This window comes from Gekko japonicus, unplaced genomic scaffold (genome assembly GCF_001447785.1).
Source record: "Gekko japonicus isolate JY-2015 unplaced genomic scaffold, Gekko_japonicus_V1.1 scaffold80, whole genome shotgun sequence".
Classification (NCBI taxonomy): Eukaryota; Metazoa; Chordata; class Lepidosauria; order Squamata; family Gekkonidae; genus Gekko; species Gekko japonicus.
The window spans coordinates 1,194,420-1,215,620 of record NW_015168047.1 but is presented as its reverse complement, the minus strand read 5'-3'; positions in this window follow the sequence as shown (position 1 = coordinate 1,215,620).

Here is a 21,201-nt window from a genome sequence, read left to right as displayed (position 1 = left end):
TGGCAAAAAAACAAAAACACCCCACCACCTTTCAGTATGTTGATACCATTTGGACCCACAGGACAATAACCCCTTGGTTTGGAGATCTGTTGGGGCCCTCTATCACAAATTAAACACAGTGGTTGAATGAAAGAGAATAGTTTTGTTTACACAATTTCTACCCCACCTTTCCGTCCCATCAGGTCCACCAAGGCAGCTAGTTGAGTGCAGTGGACAGCTAGGAAATAGCCTACATTAGGAACTGTGAGAGATAAGACCGCTCTAGATTGCAGGGTGGGGCAGATCCATATTCTGAAGTGCTACCTGGATGTAGCCATAAATGGCAAATGGCAAGAAATAAAGGCGTGTAACAAATTAGTGCATACCTTTTCCCCTTTCAGATTTTCAAGGAAATGGAAATAGAATATTGCTGGCCAAGGGGGATTGAGGGTTGGGGAGGGAGCACTGTACTTACCTGTGTGTGCACATGGGTGTCCCTTGGGATACTGGCAGAAGAGCTAGGGTACCTGTTTGGGCTGAAATCTGGGAGAGGTCAGCCATGGAGTGTGGACTTTGCTCTCCCTGTGGTGTTTACCCGCCAAGTGCTTGCCCAATGGTGCTAAGGGTCCTGTCTATGTTGTTCCCACCACCAAGGTAGATTTGCTCTCGCTCTAAATCTGCACAGCAGGGAGCTGCTAGACAGCAATCTGTGCTGCACGCCTTACCTCAGGGTTTGTGGGGAGACCTCCTGAAACAATTTGTAGGGTGAGTGGGGCCTGATTGGGTGCTGTGGAAGGGCCCGGCTGGCATGGAGGAGGGTGCTGATTGGGTGAGCACTAGGTCAGCATCCTGTACTGCTTTGGTTCACGTGGGTGGTCATGGCGGAGTGGGGGGGTTGTGTTATTTATTTGTTTATTTATTATTTTTATTTGTGTCCCGCCTTGTCAGGCACGCTGGCTCAAGGCGGCTAACAGAGTTAAAATAACATAAACAATACAGAGTTAAAACGATTAATAAATACAATACCAAGTTAAAACAGCAACAGTTTACAAGTAAAACCGACAGATGGTGGCAATAATCCAAATCACACCCAATGATAGGAGTAGCATGCAGCGAGGTCTCAGGCCAGAAGATGTTCTAGTTTTCAGGCCAGAAGATTTCCAGGGCACATTCATTAGTGGCGGCTCCTAATTGAAAGCCTGGTGGAAGAGTTCCGTTTTACAGGCCCTGAGGAACTATAAAAGGTCCTGCACGGCCCTGATGTCCTTCGGGAGCTCATTCTACCAGTATGGGGCCACCACTGAGAAAGCCCTGGCTCTGGTGATATTCAGTCTGGCTTCTTTCGGACCAGGGAGGGTCAAACGATGTTGCGACCCTGACCTCAGTGCTCTCTGGGGCACATATGGGGAAAGGCGGTCCCTCAAGTAGGCAAGCCCCTGACCACATAGAGCTTTAAAGGTTAAAACCAGCACCTTGTCCTCAACACAGGCTGGATGTGGTCCCGTATAGAGAGACCCATCAACAGACTGGCCGCGGCATTCTGCACTAGCTGCAGCCTCCGGATCTGGGACAAGGGTAGCCCCATGTAGAGAGCGTTGCAGTAGTCTAATCTCGAGGTGATCATTGTGTGGATCACTGTTGCTAGGTCATTGCGTTTGAGGAAGGGAACCAACTGCCTAATCAGCCATAGGTGGTAAAAGGCCGCCTTGGCAGTGGCTTCTACCTGGGCCTCCATTGTTAAGGAGGCATCCAGGAGCACTCTCAGACTCCTAACCCTCAGCGCTGGCACCAGTGGTGCCCCACTGAAGGTCGGTAGTGGGATCCCTACCCCCGACCCAAGCACAGGACCTCCGTCTTCGTTGGATTCAATTTCAATCGACTCAGTCTAAGCCAGCCCACCACATCCTGAAGCACCCGCTCCAGGTCATCTGGGTTGGAGTCGGACCAGCCGCCCAACAACAGATATAGCTGGGTGTCATCAGCGTACTGATGATCACCGTACTGATGACACCCCAGCCCGTGACTCCGGGCAATCTGAGCGAGGGGGCGCATGTAGATGTTAAACAACATCGGGGATAGCACTGCCCCTTGAGGCACCCCACACAACTGCGGGTGCCTCTGGGACATCTGCTCCCCTAACGCCACCCTCTGTCCCCGACCCTGGAGAAAGGAGACAAGCCATTGCAAGGCAAGCCCTTGGATTCCAGTGTCGGCGAGGCGGTGGATCGGTAACTGGTGGTCAACGGTGTCAAGCGCCACTGACAGATCCAACAACATCAGTACCGCCATACCGCCTCGATTCAGATGCCTTCGGAGGTCGTCTGTGAGAGCAACCAGTGCTGTCTCCATCCCATGACCCGGCCAGAAGCCAGACTCGAACTGGTCCAGCATGGAAGTGTCATTCATAAAGCTCTGCAACTGAATCACCGCCGCTCTCTCCAGTACTTTGCCCAAATAGGGCAAATTGGAAACCGGCCAATAGTTGGCCAATTCAGCCAGATCCAGTGATGTTTTTTTCAAGAGAGGGCGGACCATCGCTTCCTTGAGTGTCCCTGAAAACAGCCTCTCAGAGAGGGACTTGTTGATAATGTCCCTGAGGGCACCTCGTAACCCCTCATGACCAGCTTTTATAAGCCATGAAGGGCACGGATCAAGGCTGCACGTGGTTGGGTGTGCCATTGAGAGCAGTCTGTCGAAATTCAGGCTACCATGGGCGCCAATGCACGCTACATCACCATTTTTACCAGCGCAACTTTGTGCCTGTCCGGGGGGGGGAGGGCATTGCCACCCTGAAAACACTTCAGGAGCTGCCTGATTGGCAACATGCACCATGGAACACCCACATCTACTGTAACAGGGGTTCACCCTGACAGTCTGTCGTCATGCGGCTGCAGCACCTCTGTGCTGGTGGAACTGCATGGCACAGCAGCATTCATGCCCTGTACTGGCATAAAAAAAATTAACAAAATCCATTATAAGGCATCATATAACACAACACATACATCTTATGACATCAAAAATCCAACAATATAACAACAACAAAAACACCATCTAATAAAAGGCTAGGAGAAAAGAGTATTCTTAACCTAAATCTTCCAAAGACAAGATACCACAACCAAAGTGGCTCAGGCCTGTTGAGGGTATCTTCTTCACATGCAATTCAGGTTGCCCACCTCCACGCACAACCTAGTGGTCTCCAGGTATTATAACTCATCTCCATACAGAGATCAGTTCCCATGGAAAAAATGGCTGATTTGGCCCTGAGCAGAATAGCCCAGGCAAGCCCAATCTCATCAGATCGTGGAAGCTAAGTAGGGCCGACCCTGGCAAGTACTTGGATGGGACACCTCCAAAGAATACTAGGGCCGGGAGGCAGAGGCAGGCTATCAAGCCACTTATCCGAATGTCCTCCATGCCCCAGTAGGAGTCGCCAGAGGTCGCCATGACTTCCAGGCATGGGCATACAAACAAAAAAAATGCACTCCCCCCAAAAAAAAACGAAAAAGAAAAAACCCGGCTGCTTTGAAGGTTGGGCTCAACGGCATTATACTTCACTGAGGTACCTCCCCAAACTCCTCCCCCTTCTAAGCTGCACCCCCAAATCTCCAGGAATTTCCCAGCTTGGAGCTGACAGCCCTACATGTAATGCTCAGAAAAATCAAGGAAAGTTTCTTTTACACAGCCCTATCAACACTCCCAAACAAAGGCCACAGACTGATCAGAACATTTGTTTGTACTTTTTCTCTGTGGCTCACTATACCAGTTACTAACAAAACATCGCTGTGCATTGGAATTAGAAGCAGGAAGACTTCCCCCGCCAGTAGGCAAGGCTGCCTGCAATGTACTTGGAATATTGTGTGCTACAGCAAGTGTGAAAGAAAATGGGTAAAAGAAACAAATAGGAAGGAATCTGCAGGGGCAAAAAAAAACCCTGTTGCATCAGCAACAGCATCTCCACATTAATCGGCAATGGGGCAATCCAAGCATCCCAACTAAAACCCTGCTTGCTCTCACCTACTCCATATTTTTTTTGGTCTGCGAACAATTCTCTTCATTTGGGAAGCCTGTGCTCTATTTCCTAGACAAGTAGTGAGCCAATCAGTGATCACCATGCAAGACTATGTACGAACAATCAGGCTGAAAGTAAGACCAAAGCAGAAATTATTTGGCAAGTTTGAGTGACTATTCTTTGTAAAGAAGTAAAGATTGCACAGAGGCCCAGCTGTGTGGATTAGTACATCTAATGAACAGAACAGGCCTTCAGTTTCAGCTCTCCATATTTGCACCAGAATTGTTTGGCTATGCAGATTGCTGCATACGAAGATAAAATGGGCTTTTGAGCTGATAGAGATTAAAGCACCAAGCATAATGTGCAGCATTCATAACAGGAATAAATTAATGATTAATTGCTACTCTGCACCAGTTTTATGTCAATATGCTATAAGCTCAACATTTTAAAAGCTGCACACCAGAATTGCAATCGGCACTTCCAAGAATAACAGTCTCTCTCAAATGAAATTAGGGAGTTAAAGGCAAGTTAATAAAATGGGGGGGGGGTGATCGAGTACCTACTAAATGGGACACCCGGAATAGCCCGGCCAGCAGGACACAACACGGGCATCGAGGAAGCACTCTTGGACACCTGTTTGTTCCCCCACTCAAGGTTCCAAGACAACCAATTTAATTGTCACTTGGACCTCTCTTTTCTATCCAAATCCCCTGCTCAGTCTACAAGAATACATCCATTTTTGAGGGAAGACAATGTGGGTTGGGGGAGTTCTCCACTACATTCTGTTAGTGGGTCATGTTGAGGTTTATGTAGTGACTATTTCAGGAGCTAATTCCAGCATATCAGACCTTTGTTAAAAGGTCATGGAGTAGGCCATGCCATTTTCTCCCCAGGCCTCTTGGTGAACCTAGACTTTGCTTAGGGCTGCTCCACAAATTATTGATGTAGTGGATACATGTAGCAGACTAAAACTGTAATGTCTGGCGCATGTGCATAGTACAAGCACCAGTGAAAAGTATGCAGACGGAGAGTGATTTCAGCTAAGCATACCTTTATTTAGTCAGGAACAAAGACACTTGGCTGGCTCGCAGGCCGGCTTATATGCCTTCAGAAAACCCACCACCAAATACACCAAACACCCCCCCCCCCCACTCCTGATAGGCTATTTACAGTAACCAAGAGACCTATTGGCCTCCCGGCTGGGGACCCAGCCCTTTCATTGGGCCTGGCTAGGATCCTACTGGCCCATTGTCTTTTAGCATGAAGCTAGTAGGGTTTGTGCCTGAGCCAGTCCGGGCATGTCCAGACATGTCAGGCTGGCCACACTACAACCAGAAAGCTTATGTAGCAGTTAGAGTGCAATCAAGGCCTGGGAGATCCAGGTTTGAATCCCCAGTCTGCCATGGAAGCTTGCTGGGTGGCCATGGGTCAGCCACTGTCTCTCCTCAGTAAACAACAATATTACACTGTCAGATGGTTGAATAACTGTCTCTCCAGTACCAACAATACAGGCACCTGATGATTATTAACAGCCCATTATTAATAAATATCTCTAAAACAGCAACTCCGTGTCTGTCTCATTTATCAAAGTGTCAATTGCAATGCAGTTTCCAAATCACACAAATACAATTCTGAATATATACCATAAGGCATAAATCTTCCACACTAGTAGTACACAAAGACTGAGTAAGGTCAACCCAACATGTTCAAGATCCAAAGCAAATATCAAACTCAGTGCAAAGGAATTGAAATGAAACAAGATGTCAAAGAGAAGAATATTCAGAAATCACCCTACAAGAAACCAGATTTCTGCCCGTTTGGACACAGATCTTCTTCAAGTCTAGGGCTTTTTTTGTAGAAAAAGCCCAGCAGCAACTCATTAGCATAATAGGCCCCACCCAACAACAGAAACTCATTAGCATATCCAGCCACACCCATGAGAGCATAGCTCATTAGCATATTAGGCTGCACCCCCATGTTACCAGAAGTATAGTCATCCAGCCACACCCACCTTTTGCTTCTTATTCTGTTTACCTTGTTTGTTGTCAAAACCTAGGGCTTTTTTTGTAGCAGGAACTCCTTTGCATGTTGTTAGGCCACACCCCTAATGTAGCCAATCCTAATGAGTTTCTGCTATTAGGTGTGGCCTATTATGCTAATTTGTTCCTGCTGGGCGTGGTCAACTTGGGGGCCAGCCGGAACTCCCTTCCTGTGCGTTCCTGCCCCAAAATAGCCCTATTCAAGTCAAATGCTGTTGGTTGCTCATCAGGTCTAGAAGATGTAAGCCTACATATACTCATAAAGGAACCACCAATCCCATGTATCTTTACTCCTGCAAAAGTCTGTTCCAAGTAAATGGGTCAGTAAGAGATGTCTACAATGTTTCTCCATGGTATGTGTACAACCAGGAGGAAAATGTCATGCACTTCATGGTTTTAGTTGGTCCACAACAGTCTATATGAAAACCATTGGCCTACATTAGCAAAGGTGTCCTTTGGGGACTTATTAGTGTTCTATATTCAAATGTATTGTTGTAATTATGAGGGCTAGAGTCTTTCTTTTCCAAGTAGAAAAAACGAAAGCAGAAGGTTCTCTCATTGCTAATGCAGAAGACAAAGTACCTTAGGGACACTCTGGCCTCTGCCCATCTCTGTGTTGCTGTTTTATTTGTTAACAAAACAGCCTTCAGTTGCACTCTGCCATCTGCAGGAGCAGAAGGGATTAATTCTAGTTCCCTTTGAATTCTTTTGGCAGTCCCTGCTTCCTTTCTACTATCAGGAAATCATAAACATTCATGGGAGGGGGGCTCTTGGTAAAAGCCAGAGAGTAAATAATTGAAGATTTGTGTTAGCCATCCAGTTGAAAGGCTTTTTCACTAAGCATAGCTGCTTCACTCTGCTTGTTTATGTATTTGCTTTCCTAAAAGGAGGGAAAAATTCAAGGAGGTGACATAAAATGTTTGCTTGTACACAACTGCAAACAATTTATACTGAGCCATGTGGGGGATTTCTTCTTCGGTAAAGCTCGATGTACATTAAGTACAAGAAAAACAAACATTACAGCAGTTTTGAGACTGCGAGTGGGTTTTAAACCAGCAACTTGCCATCAAATTTCTACAAACAGATCAAATCAATCAGTGTTTTTCTAAGTTAACCCCTCCACATTGAACTCGCTGTCTCTTGGCCTTCTGAGCCTACAATTGCTAACCTTCAAACCCAACTCTTTCTCTACTGGTGGCATATGGCCCTTGCTCTCCTCAGGATGTTTTTAAATAGGTATGTATCCCTCCATCTTTGGTTCCCCCTATGGTTGCCAGATCCAGGCTGGGAAACTCCTGGAGATTTGGGGGTGGAGCCTGAGTTGGACAGGGACCTCAATGGGATACAATGCCAGAGTCCACCATTCAATGCACCCACTTTCTCCAAGGGAACTGATCAGTGTATTCTGGACTTGAGCTGTAATTCTGGGGGATCCCCAGGTCCCACCTGGAGGCTGGCATCCCAGGTTTGTGCTGCTTTCATGGTGGGGAAGAAGGTTACCAACCCCAAGATGGGACTGGAAATATTCCCAGAATTACATCTTATCTCCGTAGTACAGGATTCAGTTTCTCTGGAGGAAATGGCAGCTTCAGGGGATAAAATCTGTGATATACCATAAAGTCTAGGATAAATAGAAGTCCTAAAGTGGCACTGCATCTCTGCCTGAGCCCCCTCCCTTCCCCAAACTCCATCTTCCCCAGGCACTGCCCCCAGATCACCAAGACTTTCCCAAGCCAGAATTGGCAACCCTGGTCATAGACTGAGAGATAAATAGACAGCAGCCTTGCTGGATCCAGCATCTTGTTGCTATAGTTGGCACTCAAATGGCTTTGAGAACCCATAAGAAAGCATCCCCCCCCCCCAGGACCTAGTGTTGAGAGGTAGTCTGTATTTGAATATGAAGTTCCATTTGGCTATCATGGCTAATACGCTCTACTTTTCCTCCATGAATTTGTCTAGGCTCCTTTAAAGCTACCTGCACTTAACTATCTTGCTTTCAGGACTTTGCCTAGCAATCACCTTCTTCCAGGGCTTTTTTTGTAGAAAAAGCCTAGCAGGAACTCATTAGCATAATAGGCCACACCCAAGAGCAGAAACTCATTCGCATATTAGGCTACACCCCTGACAACACAGCTTATTAGCCTATCAGGCCACACCCCATGTTACCAGAAGTGTGCTCATCCAGCCACACCCACCTTTTGCTTCTTATTCTGTTTACTTTGTTGTCAAAACTCAGGGCTTTTTTTTGTAGCAGGAACTTCTTTGCATGTTAGGCCACACACGCCTAATGTAGCCAATCCTAATGAGTTTCTGCTGTTAGGTGTGGCCTATTATGCTAATGAGCTCCTGCTGGGTGTGGCCAACTCGGGAGCCAGCCGGAACTCCGTTCCTGTGCGTTCCTGCCCAAAAATAGCCCTGCCTTCTTCCTCTTTCTTTAGCATACTTGTATCTCTAGGACTTAAGTAAGGATGCCTTTACCCTTCATTTTCCTTCATTTTCTTTTTCCTTAAGTCTCTTGTTTTCTCATCACATTTCTGTTTCTTTGGCCAGTTGCTGGTTTGTCTTGGTTCTTCAGCCTATACAAATATTGCACAAAATATAACTATTTATATAAAGTTGCTAGCTGACCTGAAGAAAAAGGTTGAATTCCCCACTTCCACATATTAAGCCCTTAGGGAATAGGACATTTTCTCCAGGGCAGCTGGCAACCTGATATTTATCACTAATGTTAGAGGGATGCTATAACTGTAGTCATATGCAGACTTGCCTGTGAGTCAGCCCCACTATGCACAATGGGAGTTTCCAGTAAACATACACAGGATAGAGGGGCATTAACCCACTATAATATGAGGAATACTGGAGCTTAACTGATGGTAAGTCTCCCATTGACTTAAATTGAAGTAAGATTTCACTCAGCAGAGTTATCTAATTACTTCTTGTGTTTGCAACAGAAAATACGATTAAAATCAATATAAGTGCATCAGGACTGCTCATCCAACAGCTGCCACTGACACACTATATACCACAGTAAAGCAATTTAGTATCATGATTAATGATTTACTGACTTTTTGTTGACAACCATCAGTGTTCTTTTTTGGAAAGCGCTGGAGGCCCATTTGCCCATGTAGCCTTGATAGTTGTAAGTAACCCTTCCCCTTTCTCCAGCCTCTCTTGCACTCTCTGCCCAAGCTGTTGCAGCTGAAGCCAGTTGATTCCTAGGAACTGACTTATTTTGGCATCAGCTTTTTAAAAAACTTCTTCGGTTTCAAATATTTAAAAGAGATTGGCTTCATGCAAACGATGTGTCTCCATAGCTGATCACATTACTCCTCTCTTAGGAAAAGGAATTTTCATTATGTCTGCAGCAGTTCCAGGAGGCAGGGCTATGGCCCGGTGGTGCAGCATCTGCTTGGCCTGCAGAAGGTCTCAACTGGCATCTCTAGTTAAAAGAACCAGGTAACTGGTGATGTGAAAGACTGACACCCTGGAGAGCCAGTGCCTGTCAGAGCAGACAATTTTTTGATAGATTCAGTATAAAGTGATTAAGTGTTGGACTAGAATCTGGGAGAGCCAAATTCAAATCCGTACTCTGCTATGGAAGTATGCTGGAAGACTTTGGGCCACACACACACACACTCAGCCTAAACTACATGACAGTATTGTTGTGAAGATTGACAGTGTGATGCAATGCAGAGTTACTGCAGACTAAACCCATTGAAATCAATGGGTTTAGACTGGAGTAACTCTGCATAGGATTGTGCTGTTAACAGATATGAGATGTAAGCGGCTTTGGATCCTTTGCTGGGGAGAAAGACACACCATAAATGAAGCAAATAAACTTCCTGTGTTTCATGTGAATCTTCTCTACTTTCTCCCAGTAGAAGCTAAGTGCTTGAGACATCATCAGATCCTTATAAAATGGTTGCATATTATTGCCTTTGAAAGTGACTACATGTCAAGTGGAGTGACAGCTGTGTCCTCTTCTGCTTGAGGTACAGGATATAGACAAACTGGGGAAAAATACCATTAAGATGAACTTATAATGAGAAAGTTCTGTCTGTGTAGATATACCTTTGCTTAAGCCTCAGAATGCCTTGATTCTGCACTGACAGTCAATGCATACCTCACTTTTATACTAAAAATATGCATATGTAGTTTCCACTAGGCATCTTAACAATGGACAGTCATCTCCTTGAAATAGGGGGTTAATGTGCTTAATTGTGCCTTCTGCCCCTTAAGCAAGTAAGACTAGGATAAGCAGAGGTGGGTGTATAGTTCATAGCTCCTGTCTCAGCCGCTTTCAACCTGTAGCATTCTGGGTACAATTTCTGGGGCAGAAGGCAGGATCATCTAGTCTCCACCCAGCTCCTCTGGCCCAATACCCTATCGTCACCCACGCTACTGCCAGAGCAAATAAGGGCTGGACCTGGAAAACCACCTAGTGCTTCTCCTATGATGAATGCTGTTACGGAGTGTCAGACTCCACTTAGACTTCACCGGGCCCTTCCAAGGTCAAATCTTTTTTATACTGGTAGACTCATACACAAAGTGGCTAGAGGTGGTGCCTGTGCCCTCCACATCCTCCCGTTCGGCCATAAGGGCAATGTGGAGGCATACCGGACATGCTGGTGACGGACAATGGGACGGCTTTCACGTTGGCCAAATCCCAAGAATTCATGGAATACTATGGCATCGGACACATTCGCTCGGCTCCCTTCCACCCAGCAACCAATGGGCAAGCCGAGCACATGGTCCGCTCCACAAAAGAATTCCTGTGCCGCATGGACCATGGGGACTGGGACTATAAACTGGCTGCTTTTTTGTTTAGCCAGCGAATGACCCCACACTGCACCACCAGACACTGCCCCGCTGAGCTGCTCATGGGTTGACGGCCCACAATTCAGCTAGACCGCCTACACCCAGACAGGGCCCCAGAGCACAACATGACCACGGAGGATCAAGCAGCCTCTCAAGGGTTTTTCCCGGGAGAACCAGTCTACGCGAGGAACTATGCCCGGGGCCCTACCTAAATCCCCACCAACGTGGTCCAGGTGACGTGTCCCCAGTCCTATGAAGTATCCTGCGAGGATGGCCAAATACTACACCACCACATTGACCAACTGCAACGCCACGTTCTCCCCCTGGCTACAGAGACACCCGAAGACAGCAGGGACGAAGAAGGACGGCCAGGACATGCAAAGGTGCCTACGCAATCCCTGCAACTGCCAAACACAGCACAGGAAAGGGAGGTGGAAGCGCGCCCGGAGCTAGCCTCCGAAACCCTTCCTCAGACACCGGAACCAGCACCAAGTGAACCAAACAGTCCCGCCGCACCACCTGAGGTCCAACGATCAACATGAGAACGGTGGAGCCCTACCTACTTAAAGGACTATGTTTGTCAGACATGCTCTGGACCTTGTAGGGAGGGGTGTTGTGTACTAGCGGAACCGCACATGCGGTCGGGGTGCCACGTGGCCAGAAAAACTAGCGAAGCTTCACTACCAGAGACAATAGAGCCCTCGGATCCTAAAACCTGCCAACTGGTGAGTAGGGACTCTACAGAGAACCTATAAGATTGTAACTCTTGTATATAGCCTATCACGGGAGTGTGTGTGTGTAACGGGTGTGGTTGTAAAAGGACCTATAAGCAGCCTGCGGGCTAGCTACTGTATCTCCTATTTTCTGAAATCACTAAGTAAAGAATGAACTGAAAATCACTCTACGATGCATCAGTCTCAGTACGTTTCAGAGGCTATGGCATGATGCTCCAAAACAGGTTTGGAGATAAGCTAGTGGGAGGAAAGAGTTCTGTGGTTGAAGAGCAGGGAGGCATTTTGGAGCTCACTATCTTTCTAATCTCAGGATGTGGGTGTAAGGATGTCTCGAGTTCCCTCCACTTCGACACTGATATTGCGCAATGCCAGATCAGGTACAAATGAAATCTCTTTTTTATGTTTGTCTGTACCAATAGACAATAACATTGATCTGGCCGGCTTGACTTAGATCTGGCTGGGTGACCCAGATTTTGTTTGTCCTAAATAACGTCAGTGAGGTGTGCAGCCCTTCATCAGCACCGAAACTAGAGGCAGAGGGGAGGGTTTGCCATAAAGCCTTTCTTCTTCCCCAGATGCTACAAGTATGGACGGCTTCAAAAGGGAATTAGATAAGCATATGGAGCAGAGGTCCATCAGTGGCTATTAGCCACAAGGTATAGATAGGGGCTCTGGGGCAAGTGATGCTCTGTCTTCTTGGGCTTGGGGGGGCCAACAGTGGGAGGGCTTCTAATGTCCTGGCCCCACTGGTGGACCTCCTGATGGCACCTGGTATTTTTGGCCACTGTGTGACAGAGTGTTGGACTGGATAGGCCTTTGGCCTGATCCAACATTGGCGTCTCTTATGTTCTTATGGCTTATTTCAGGCACAAACTCATATCTCAGCTATTTTAAAATCATTGGATGGGCAGCTTGTTAGTTTCTGGTTCCAGTTTAAAGTGCTGGCCCTTTGTGGGCCAGGATTCACTTACATACAAAACCACCTCTCCCACTATGTACCTGTGCAACAATTATTTTTCATGACTCTGAGTTTGTTCCGTGTTCCCTCATGTGGGCTTGTTAAATCCACCTCAGCCCATGCATGGGGTTTTTCTGCCTATGCTGAAATAGTCTTCCTGAAAATGTTGGGGAGGCACCCTCTCTTATGGTTGCCAACCTCCTGGTAGTGGCTGGAGATCTGCTATTACAACAGATCTCCAGGCAACAGAGATCAGTTCACCTGGAAAAAATGGTCACTTTGGAAGGTGGACTTGATGGTGTTATAGCCCACTGAAGTCTCCCCTTCCCAAACCCTGCCACCCCCAAATCTCCAGGCCTTTCCCAATCCAAGTCTGGCAACCCTGTGTTTCCACAAGTTATGGAAGGCTGAGCTATTTGGCAGGCCTTTAGCTGAGGCAGGGTTGTGTTGGTGGGGGGCACTCATGTTGACTGGACAGTCCTTTGCCTGCTTGATTTTAAGTTGTCATCTAACATTATAAACTTTCTCTGTAGTCCATTTTGAATCACTGATAGGGGAAAAGGCGGATTGGAACAAAATTAAGTAAATAAGTAAATAAATTATAGCTCCATCCTGTCTCTTGTTCACACAGAAATGTGACCAAAAATACTTAGGCTTTTCTACGTATTAGTGAAGATTGTAACGGAGGATGCCACCATGTCCATCGTTATCATAGGCAAAGACTCCTGTCCAATGTCCTTAGATTCCAGAGGTTTGAAAAGTCAAGGGGGAGGGCAAGAGTTAGAGTCCAGAGGCCTTTCCACCGCTGCCGAGGCACCACACACAAAACATTTGCTTCCTCTATCTGCGAAATGATTCATATGACTTTGTGTGCCAGAAAACCCAGGAGATCCCTACTCACTCTTGTATGCCAAATTCTACAACTGCCCACACTCTCCCATTGAGGCTCTTGTTTCCAGTGACAACTTATGGGAGTATGTTTTGTGAATCATGCAGAGGTTTAGAGTAAGCATTAATAATAAAAAAAGACTGGTTTTGGTATTTTATTTTATATTTAGGGGAGGGACTGTAAAATGTCATTTTGTACTACATTTGGCCATTCTTATTCCCCAAACTATTACATTTCATAAACTGTGAGACCGTCAAGAAGTGCTTGGATTGGGAAAAAATGCTGTAAACTGCTCAGAGCCACCAGATACGGCAGCATAGAATTCTAGAAGATAAATAACTGGGCATGGTAGCACTGTGTAGCTTCCACTCACAAAGACTGTCCTTAAATATGATTGATGGAATCAATCTATGAAGTCCAAATCATAGCTCTTCAATTAGTTGCGTTCCCTCCGGATATGTTCAACAGTCGAAGGCAATGTGTAGATCCAACAAGGCAACGGTTCCAGCGACTCCCAATGCGGTAGCTAGCTTAGGGAAATCGTGTTTTGCTGATGGCTTTTTCAAGAGCAGAACCAAAGAATCTGGAATCAAAATATTCCCCTTAATTAGAGACACAGAGGTTGTCAATATACAGTGTCCCTAATAAAGGATTTCTCCTTCAAAAGGCAGGGAGTGCTTTAGGGATCCTTCCCCATGCTCCTTATTGAGAAGGAGGACTGATCACATACACACGCATTTTATTCACTGTCTCAACTCTGGATTCCTCAATGCATGGAGAAGACCCACAAGCATAAGAACATAAGAGATGCCAATGTTGGATCAGGCCAAAGGCCCATCCAGTCCAACACTCTGTATCACACAGTGGCCAGAAATACCAGTGCCATCAGGAGGTCCACCAGTGGGGCCAGGACATTAGAAGCCCTCACACTTGATCACTTGTACCTGTGATGATTCCTACTTTAATGTGCAACCAGCTCCATTGAAAACACCATGCTTAAGGGATTATGGAGACAATGATCTGGTACTCCGTTCATGCTGCTTCATTCACAGACACTTTCATCTCGTGATCACTCTGTACTTGACAGTTAAAAGCTTAATTCATGAACTGACACTTGAAAAACTTGTCTGAGTTGAAATGATGTGATACAAAAGTGATGTCTGTGAAGTTTGCTCTGTGCTGGCTCACTCATACGTGCAAGACATCATTGGATTCTACAGTCACTGGGTGCTATAGTTATCAGATACCTTTTATTGACTTGCATAAGTATTTTTATCCTGCCTTTTTCCCTGAGTGGGAGGGGGCACAAAGTGGCTTACAAAAATGCAATTTAAATAAAAACAACAAACACAAAGTATACCATATCCCTGGGCTGGCCCATTCAAGCCCATGGCTATGAGCCATGACCATGGGGCGAAGCAGGGTGAAGACTCCTTCAGCCCTTGCCAAAAGGCTGACACCTCTGGCCACAGCCAGGCTTAAGAACCTGCAACAGGGAGGGAAACAGACGCTCAGACAAGATGTTACTGAGCTGGCAGAGGTGATCCCAAGCTCCCCCTTGCTTGCCGTATAAAACACCCGTGACAGAAAAGGGAACAGAAGCTCAGACTGGATGTTATTGAGGTGGATTCAAGCTTCCCTTCCTTGCTACATAAAATACCTGCAACAGGAAGAGAAACAGAAGCTCAGACTAGATGTTATGGAGCTGGCAGAGGTGATCCCAAGTTTCCCCTTCCAGCTACATAATGAACATGGCACGTGTGAATCAACTCTCTAGATTACTGAGGGGTTTTTATTGTGGTGTCTCATCCCTAGAACTCTGCCCCTGTACCTGGGTACCTGAAACCTATTATTTCGAATTCTGGGCACTAAGTTCTGACATTTGTGTTTTCCTGTGCCTTTGATGACAGGCAATAGTTCCCCCTCCTCGTGGTCTTGTTGCTGGTTTTAATATTTGTGTGCTGCTAATGCTCCTGCCAACCTAGCAGTTCGAAAGCAAGAAATTGCAAGTAGATAAATAGGTACCACTTCAGTGGGAAGGTACAGAGACATAATGATACAGCATATCTAGCATCGCTCATTATGCGGATTGTAAACATGAAAATACTGACCAATGGTGTGCCTTCTGGAAAGAATGGTTTTGATTGGTGCTGTAATGTACATAGTGTGATTGGATACTGTACATATTGTGGGTGTGGCTATATTAGCCAGAAATGTATATAAGTAGCCGTTTGCCTACTGGATTTGTCTAGCTGGTCTAGTCCTTAGCAGGTCTAAATCTTTCGAGCTGTTCTCACTGTTCCTGAGCTAAAATAAAATCTGAACCACTTTTTGAACTGTTCCTCCAAGTCAAGCGTCATACTTAACAACAGCGTTCCGTGCACCGCAACCCTAGAGTCGGATTCAACTGGCTTTCGAGCAAGGGAAACCTTTACCTTTAATGCTCTCTTAACTACTTAAATAATAATTTAAAAAATATTGTATAATGAACCTGTCCTGAACAAACCAGCATAGAAATGTTTCAGATAAATGAATCTTTGGTTAAACAACAAAAGAAACACTTCCCAGTTGCCTCAGAGCCCCATGCAGAAGGTTTCGCCTCATGTTCCATTCCCCCCCCCCCCCCCCCCCCCTATCTCTGCCGGAGCAACACTAGAAGTTGTTTCTAAAAACGCCTTGGAGATGTCACTTGGAAACAGGTTGCAGTGGGAGGCATTTGCTTCCCAGCCAGCCCCAGGCATTGGAGGGGATCACTGATGAGATGCAGCTGTAGGGTGGAGACCGCTTAGAAGCTCCAGGGTGGACTGCCAAGTATAATGAAAGGAGGATGACTTCCAGCTGATTGTTGATTTTAATGCGACCGAGGTTTTGCAATGTGAAGATTTCAGAGGCCTTAAAAACCAGGCTGTAGGAAAAAATCAAAATAAGTGAGGCACTTAGGAAGACACAACTTGAGATGACAAGAGTGTCACGAGCCAGGCTGGGAACAGTAATACGCTATGCTGTCAAGGACACAGAATAAGTAAGACAAGAGCACCAACTTGAGAAGTGTAGTCAAGGTCCAGTCCAAGGTTAAGCACAGAGTCAGGAGTCAAGTCCAAGAGTCAGTCTGTACAGCAAGGTCTGAGAATCCAAGGGTTCAGGAGCAAGACAAAGGCAGAGTCACAGGATAGAGGAAAGCTCCAATGCACTGATCAGAGGGATTTCAACTTGTTGCTTCCACACCTAACAGCCTCCCTTGGCTGGTTTTTATAGCCATATGCTTAAGGGTCATGCTTGCAGCCAGCTGTTTAGGAGTAATCCTGCAACGACTCAGGCCAGAAGGTGTGCATTTTATTGTATCTCCTGTAGTGCTGTTCGTAGCCTCTGTCTGTGGCACTCTAAGGGTGTGGGTGATACTGGAGGGCTTGAAACCATCAACTGAGTTTCACCTGTTGAATCAAGGCTGGAGAGTGTCCTTGGTTCTAAACCAGCTGTTGGCTGTGAATCCTGAAAAGCCTGCAGCTCATCTTCCTGCTTGTTGGCTTCTGCTGACTCAGAGCTGGCTCCACACTTCTCCTGAGGAGTCCTCTTCTCCTGAGGAGTCCTCTTCTCCTGAGGAGTCCTCTTCTCCTGAGGAGTCCTCATTCTCACTGAGCCCTGGCTGACCCACAACAAAGAGTGACTGAGATGTAAGCAGCTCTGTTCTAGGAGCTGTTTCCCAAAGAGACAAATTGCATCAATCTGTTTCCTAGTAGTCCCCAGCACGATGTTTGCCTTCTGCATCGTTGTGGCATGCTGAGCCAATGTGTCCATCAAGCTATGAGGTTGGCCTCAAACTAAACTGTCAGTTTCCACCAATTTCCCCATCCCACTGCAGACCCCCCTCATGCAATTCTTCAAGGTGCCCATCCTTCAAGAGCAGTCTTTAATGCAGAGCAGTGGGAAAGGGAGGCAGGAAAGTTCCATTCAGCCACTGGGGAAAATTTGCCTGGATCCAGCTCTCCTACTACAATGCACGGGGGCCAAATTCAGATCAGGACCCTAGCACATGGGGAGAAGAGGCCTCAGCCTTCTCCCTCATGTTGTCATGACAAAAAACAGTCCTGGGAGCTGCTATTTCCCTCATTGGGGAAACTGACGTGTAACATACACTTAAAGTTGTCCCTATCAAGACAAATAAGGATCCCTGGAGCAATTTCAGATCAGGAAAATGGCACAGGGGGGCAAGTTGTCTCCACATGCTGGGGTCTTTACCCATATTTATGTCCAGTCAAGCCAATAGGGAACTGCTCTGATTGCCACTTTGGGGTCAGGAAGCAATTTTTCTCCAGGCCAGTTTGGCTGGGGATTCTGGAGTTTTTTTGTCATCTCATGGGTGTGAAACACGGGTCACTCGAGGTGGGGGGGAGGTATTCGTGAATTTCCTGCATTGTTCAGGGGGTTGGACTACATGAACCTGGAGGTCCCTTCCAACTCTATGATTCTAAGAGTGTAACTCTACTTAGGACTGAACTGAGAGAGTCAGAGCCACTGCCACGTCCTACAGCTATCATGCAATTTTTGTACAATCACAGCCACTTACATGTTGCCCTGAACTTTACCCACTTACATTTACAGGGATGTCAGCAGAGTGCATAATCTGAATTCTTTGAAGTGCCTCATTTGAATGTCTTGCTTGATGGAATCCAAAGCACTTTTATCTCCCCCCCTCCTGCCCTTTACATTTTGCCTTTGTCTGCCAGGAAGGCAACATTCATTCCCAAGTGCCAGGATGGTAAACCAATCCTGTGCAAAGAACAGCAGGCAGCCGCTGCTGACTGCCAGCCCGAGTACTGCCGAAGCAAGCAAGCATAAAGAGCCCCTATTATTCCTTTCCATGGCTTCTCCTCTTCCACAGTTTGATCCTGGCAGAGGATACCAGGCTCCGGGCACCTGGTGGAGTGCTCAGATGACAGCTTCCCTCCACACAGATTCAATCTAGACTGACAAAAAACAAGCCCCGCAACCCAAGCCAACATGGATTGTATATAATCCTAAGAATGTATTGCATGAACCAGCCGGATAATGTCAGAGATAGTAAAGAGGTAAATAAGTTGGAGCGGACAATTTAATTATGAAGCAGGCATATATTCATCACTGCCGCACCAAGTGTGTGTATGTGTTTGTGTGTGACCACATGGAGCTGCCTTCTACAGAGTCAGCTAATTGCTCCATCAAATACAGTCTTGTCTACTCTGACCGGCAATGGTTCTCCAGGGACTCAAATAGAGGCCTTTCTCACCCACTACTACCTGGTCCTTTCGACTGGAGAAGCCAGAGCTTGAACCTAGGACCTTCTGCACATCTAGCAGATGCCCCAGCCAGTGTTCCCTCTGAGCTGAGTTAGTGTGAGCTAGCTCACAGTGTTTTAGACTCCAACTCACAGATTTTTGTCTTAGCTCAGGAAGGATGAGCTCCAGAGCAAACTAATTTGTGCAGCAGCCAAATCGCTCGCTCACAACTTTAAGGTCAGTAGCTCGCAAAGTAGAATTTTTGCTCACAAGACTCCACAGCTTAGAGGGAGCATTGTGCCAAAGTATGAGAGAGCTGTCACAAATCAAATGCCTCAAAGTGCTCCCCCCCCCCAGGTCAAGGCTTTCACACAGGCAACTGAAAGGTGAGAGGTCTTGCTAACAACAGTTGGGGGCAACCTTTACACATTCTGAGGGAACTGATCACTGTTTTTAAATGATCTTCTTTTAACCCGGCCTCTCTGTAACGTCTTCCTTCAGCTCTTCAATGGATCTCATGAAATGCGCTCTGATTCGCCAAAGCTGGAATAAATTTTGTTTGTCTTTCATTATTACTAGATTCAGGTGGGTAGCCATGTTGGTCTGAAGCAGCGAAAAAAGGCGGGAAAAAAGCATATCGGAACCGGGAGAGGGAACTGAAGACTACTCAGAAGCGGTTGACAGGTAAAACGCTTCAGTCCCGGTTCCTAAACGGGACAGAAGCGTTTGTGTATGAAATGGCAAATAGATTCCGAAAGGGAACCGGTTCTCAAACGGGTTCTGTCTGAAATGACAGACCAGAACCCGTTTGAGAACCGGTTCCCTACCGGAATATATTACCTGTCTGAAATTCCCCAAAGTTTGAGTCCAGTGGCACCCGTAAAACCAACAAAGGTCTTAAAGGTGCTACTACACTCAAAAAACGTTGTTCTTTAATTATTACTGTTAACCACACTGAGCCAAGCAGAAAGGTGGGGTATAAATATTTTAATTAATAAATATTCAAGGTGTGCAATGAATGAGGCCGAATCTTATTACTGTGATTATTGAGCAGCAACTACATTGAAGTTGTAGACTGGTTATTTTTCTGAATGCTGTACAGCCGGAGTCTATCAAACCTAATGGAGCCTTTTACTATAGAATGATACCCTCAGGGGTGTCCTTGACTGCCCGGGAGAGGTTGCTTTTGTGGTTTTATTGGGGCTGGCAGGTGTCTGGAATGGTTCGGTTCCTCAAAAAGGGTCAGCTGCCAACCCCAGACACACCGGGCTTGTGCTGTGTTCAAGCGTGCTTTGAAGATATGGGACAATTTATGGATTCCTTTTGCAGGTTCAGGTTATTTCCAGTGTGTTTCTCTCAGCCGGCATGAAGCAGCTCTTCTTCCAGAACACACAATGAGGCCTGATCGGCTAGCATCATATTAGCATTTCAACTTGTCCCTGGAGGGATGAGCCCTCTGCAGCTGCAGATTTGGCAGACGGTTCTGAACTGGCCCTCAACGAGGCATATTATTTCATTTTGGAATCAAAGAAATTGTGATTGAAAGGAGCTTTACATCATCTAGTGCATGCTGTCCCCCACCCCACCCCGCCTTTCCATCACCACAAGGCAGCCCCCCTACCATGTATTCTCCAGCGCTTTGTCTCGTCTGGTTTAAATGACTCAAGCAATGGATTTCCCACCATTTCCCTGGGGAAATTAGTTCACAGTCTGGTACTCCTTTCCTGTCAGGATTTTCCTCCTCAGATATTCAGCCTCCAATACATTTTCCTTTGTTCATATTCACCTCATTATTCCCAGCGAGTCCTCCTGGAACCCTCCTGGACAATTCCATTTGTTTATACCTTCAAGGACTTCTTCTTAATGAAAGCTGTTTGTTTGGGTGTGTATCATTTAAACTTGACATGAAGGTGTGATGTGAGGACATGGATATAAGAAAACTGGGTTCTTCTTTCCGTAAGAGTTCCTAATGAGGGAACAGTGATGAGGAGGGGAGATTTTATTGTTGTTTGGTCATCACTAAAAATCCACTCCAAGGTTTTATAAACCTAACCAAAAATCACTCCCCCCTACTTCCAGGTCCCAGTTAAACACAATATGTAGCTGCCCCAGTATTTCCCTCCACAACAATAATTATTTTTGTGTATGTGTTTTCCCCCAAGGTAAAGTGTTATTGGTTTCCCCTAAAACTAAATTGATTAATCATACGGGATAAAATGGATTACATTTACATAAGTTTGCATGGGGGGGGGGAAGACACATTTTGTTTCCTTGTTTCTTTGAGTGGTCATTTTTGCTGATACTCAAGTGTACATAAATTTAATCAATTGATTAACAGTGCATGATAATAAATTCTCAGAAGAGGCATTACTTCCTCTGGGACAGGAGTACCTTTTCTAAGAAAGCACTGCCACGGTTTTTATATTAAACATTATTAAAAATTAAATGTGCTGTCTGCTTAATTAGGGAACACCTTTTCAACCAAATGTTTCTTATCAATCAGTCTAATAGATTTAGTGAGTA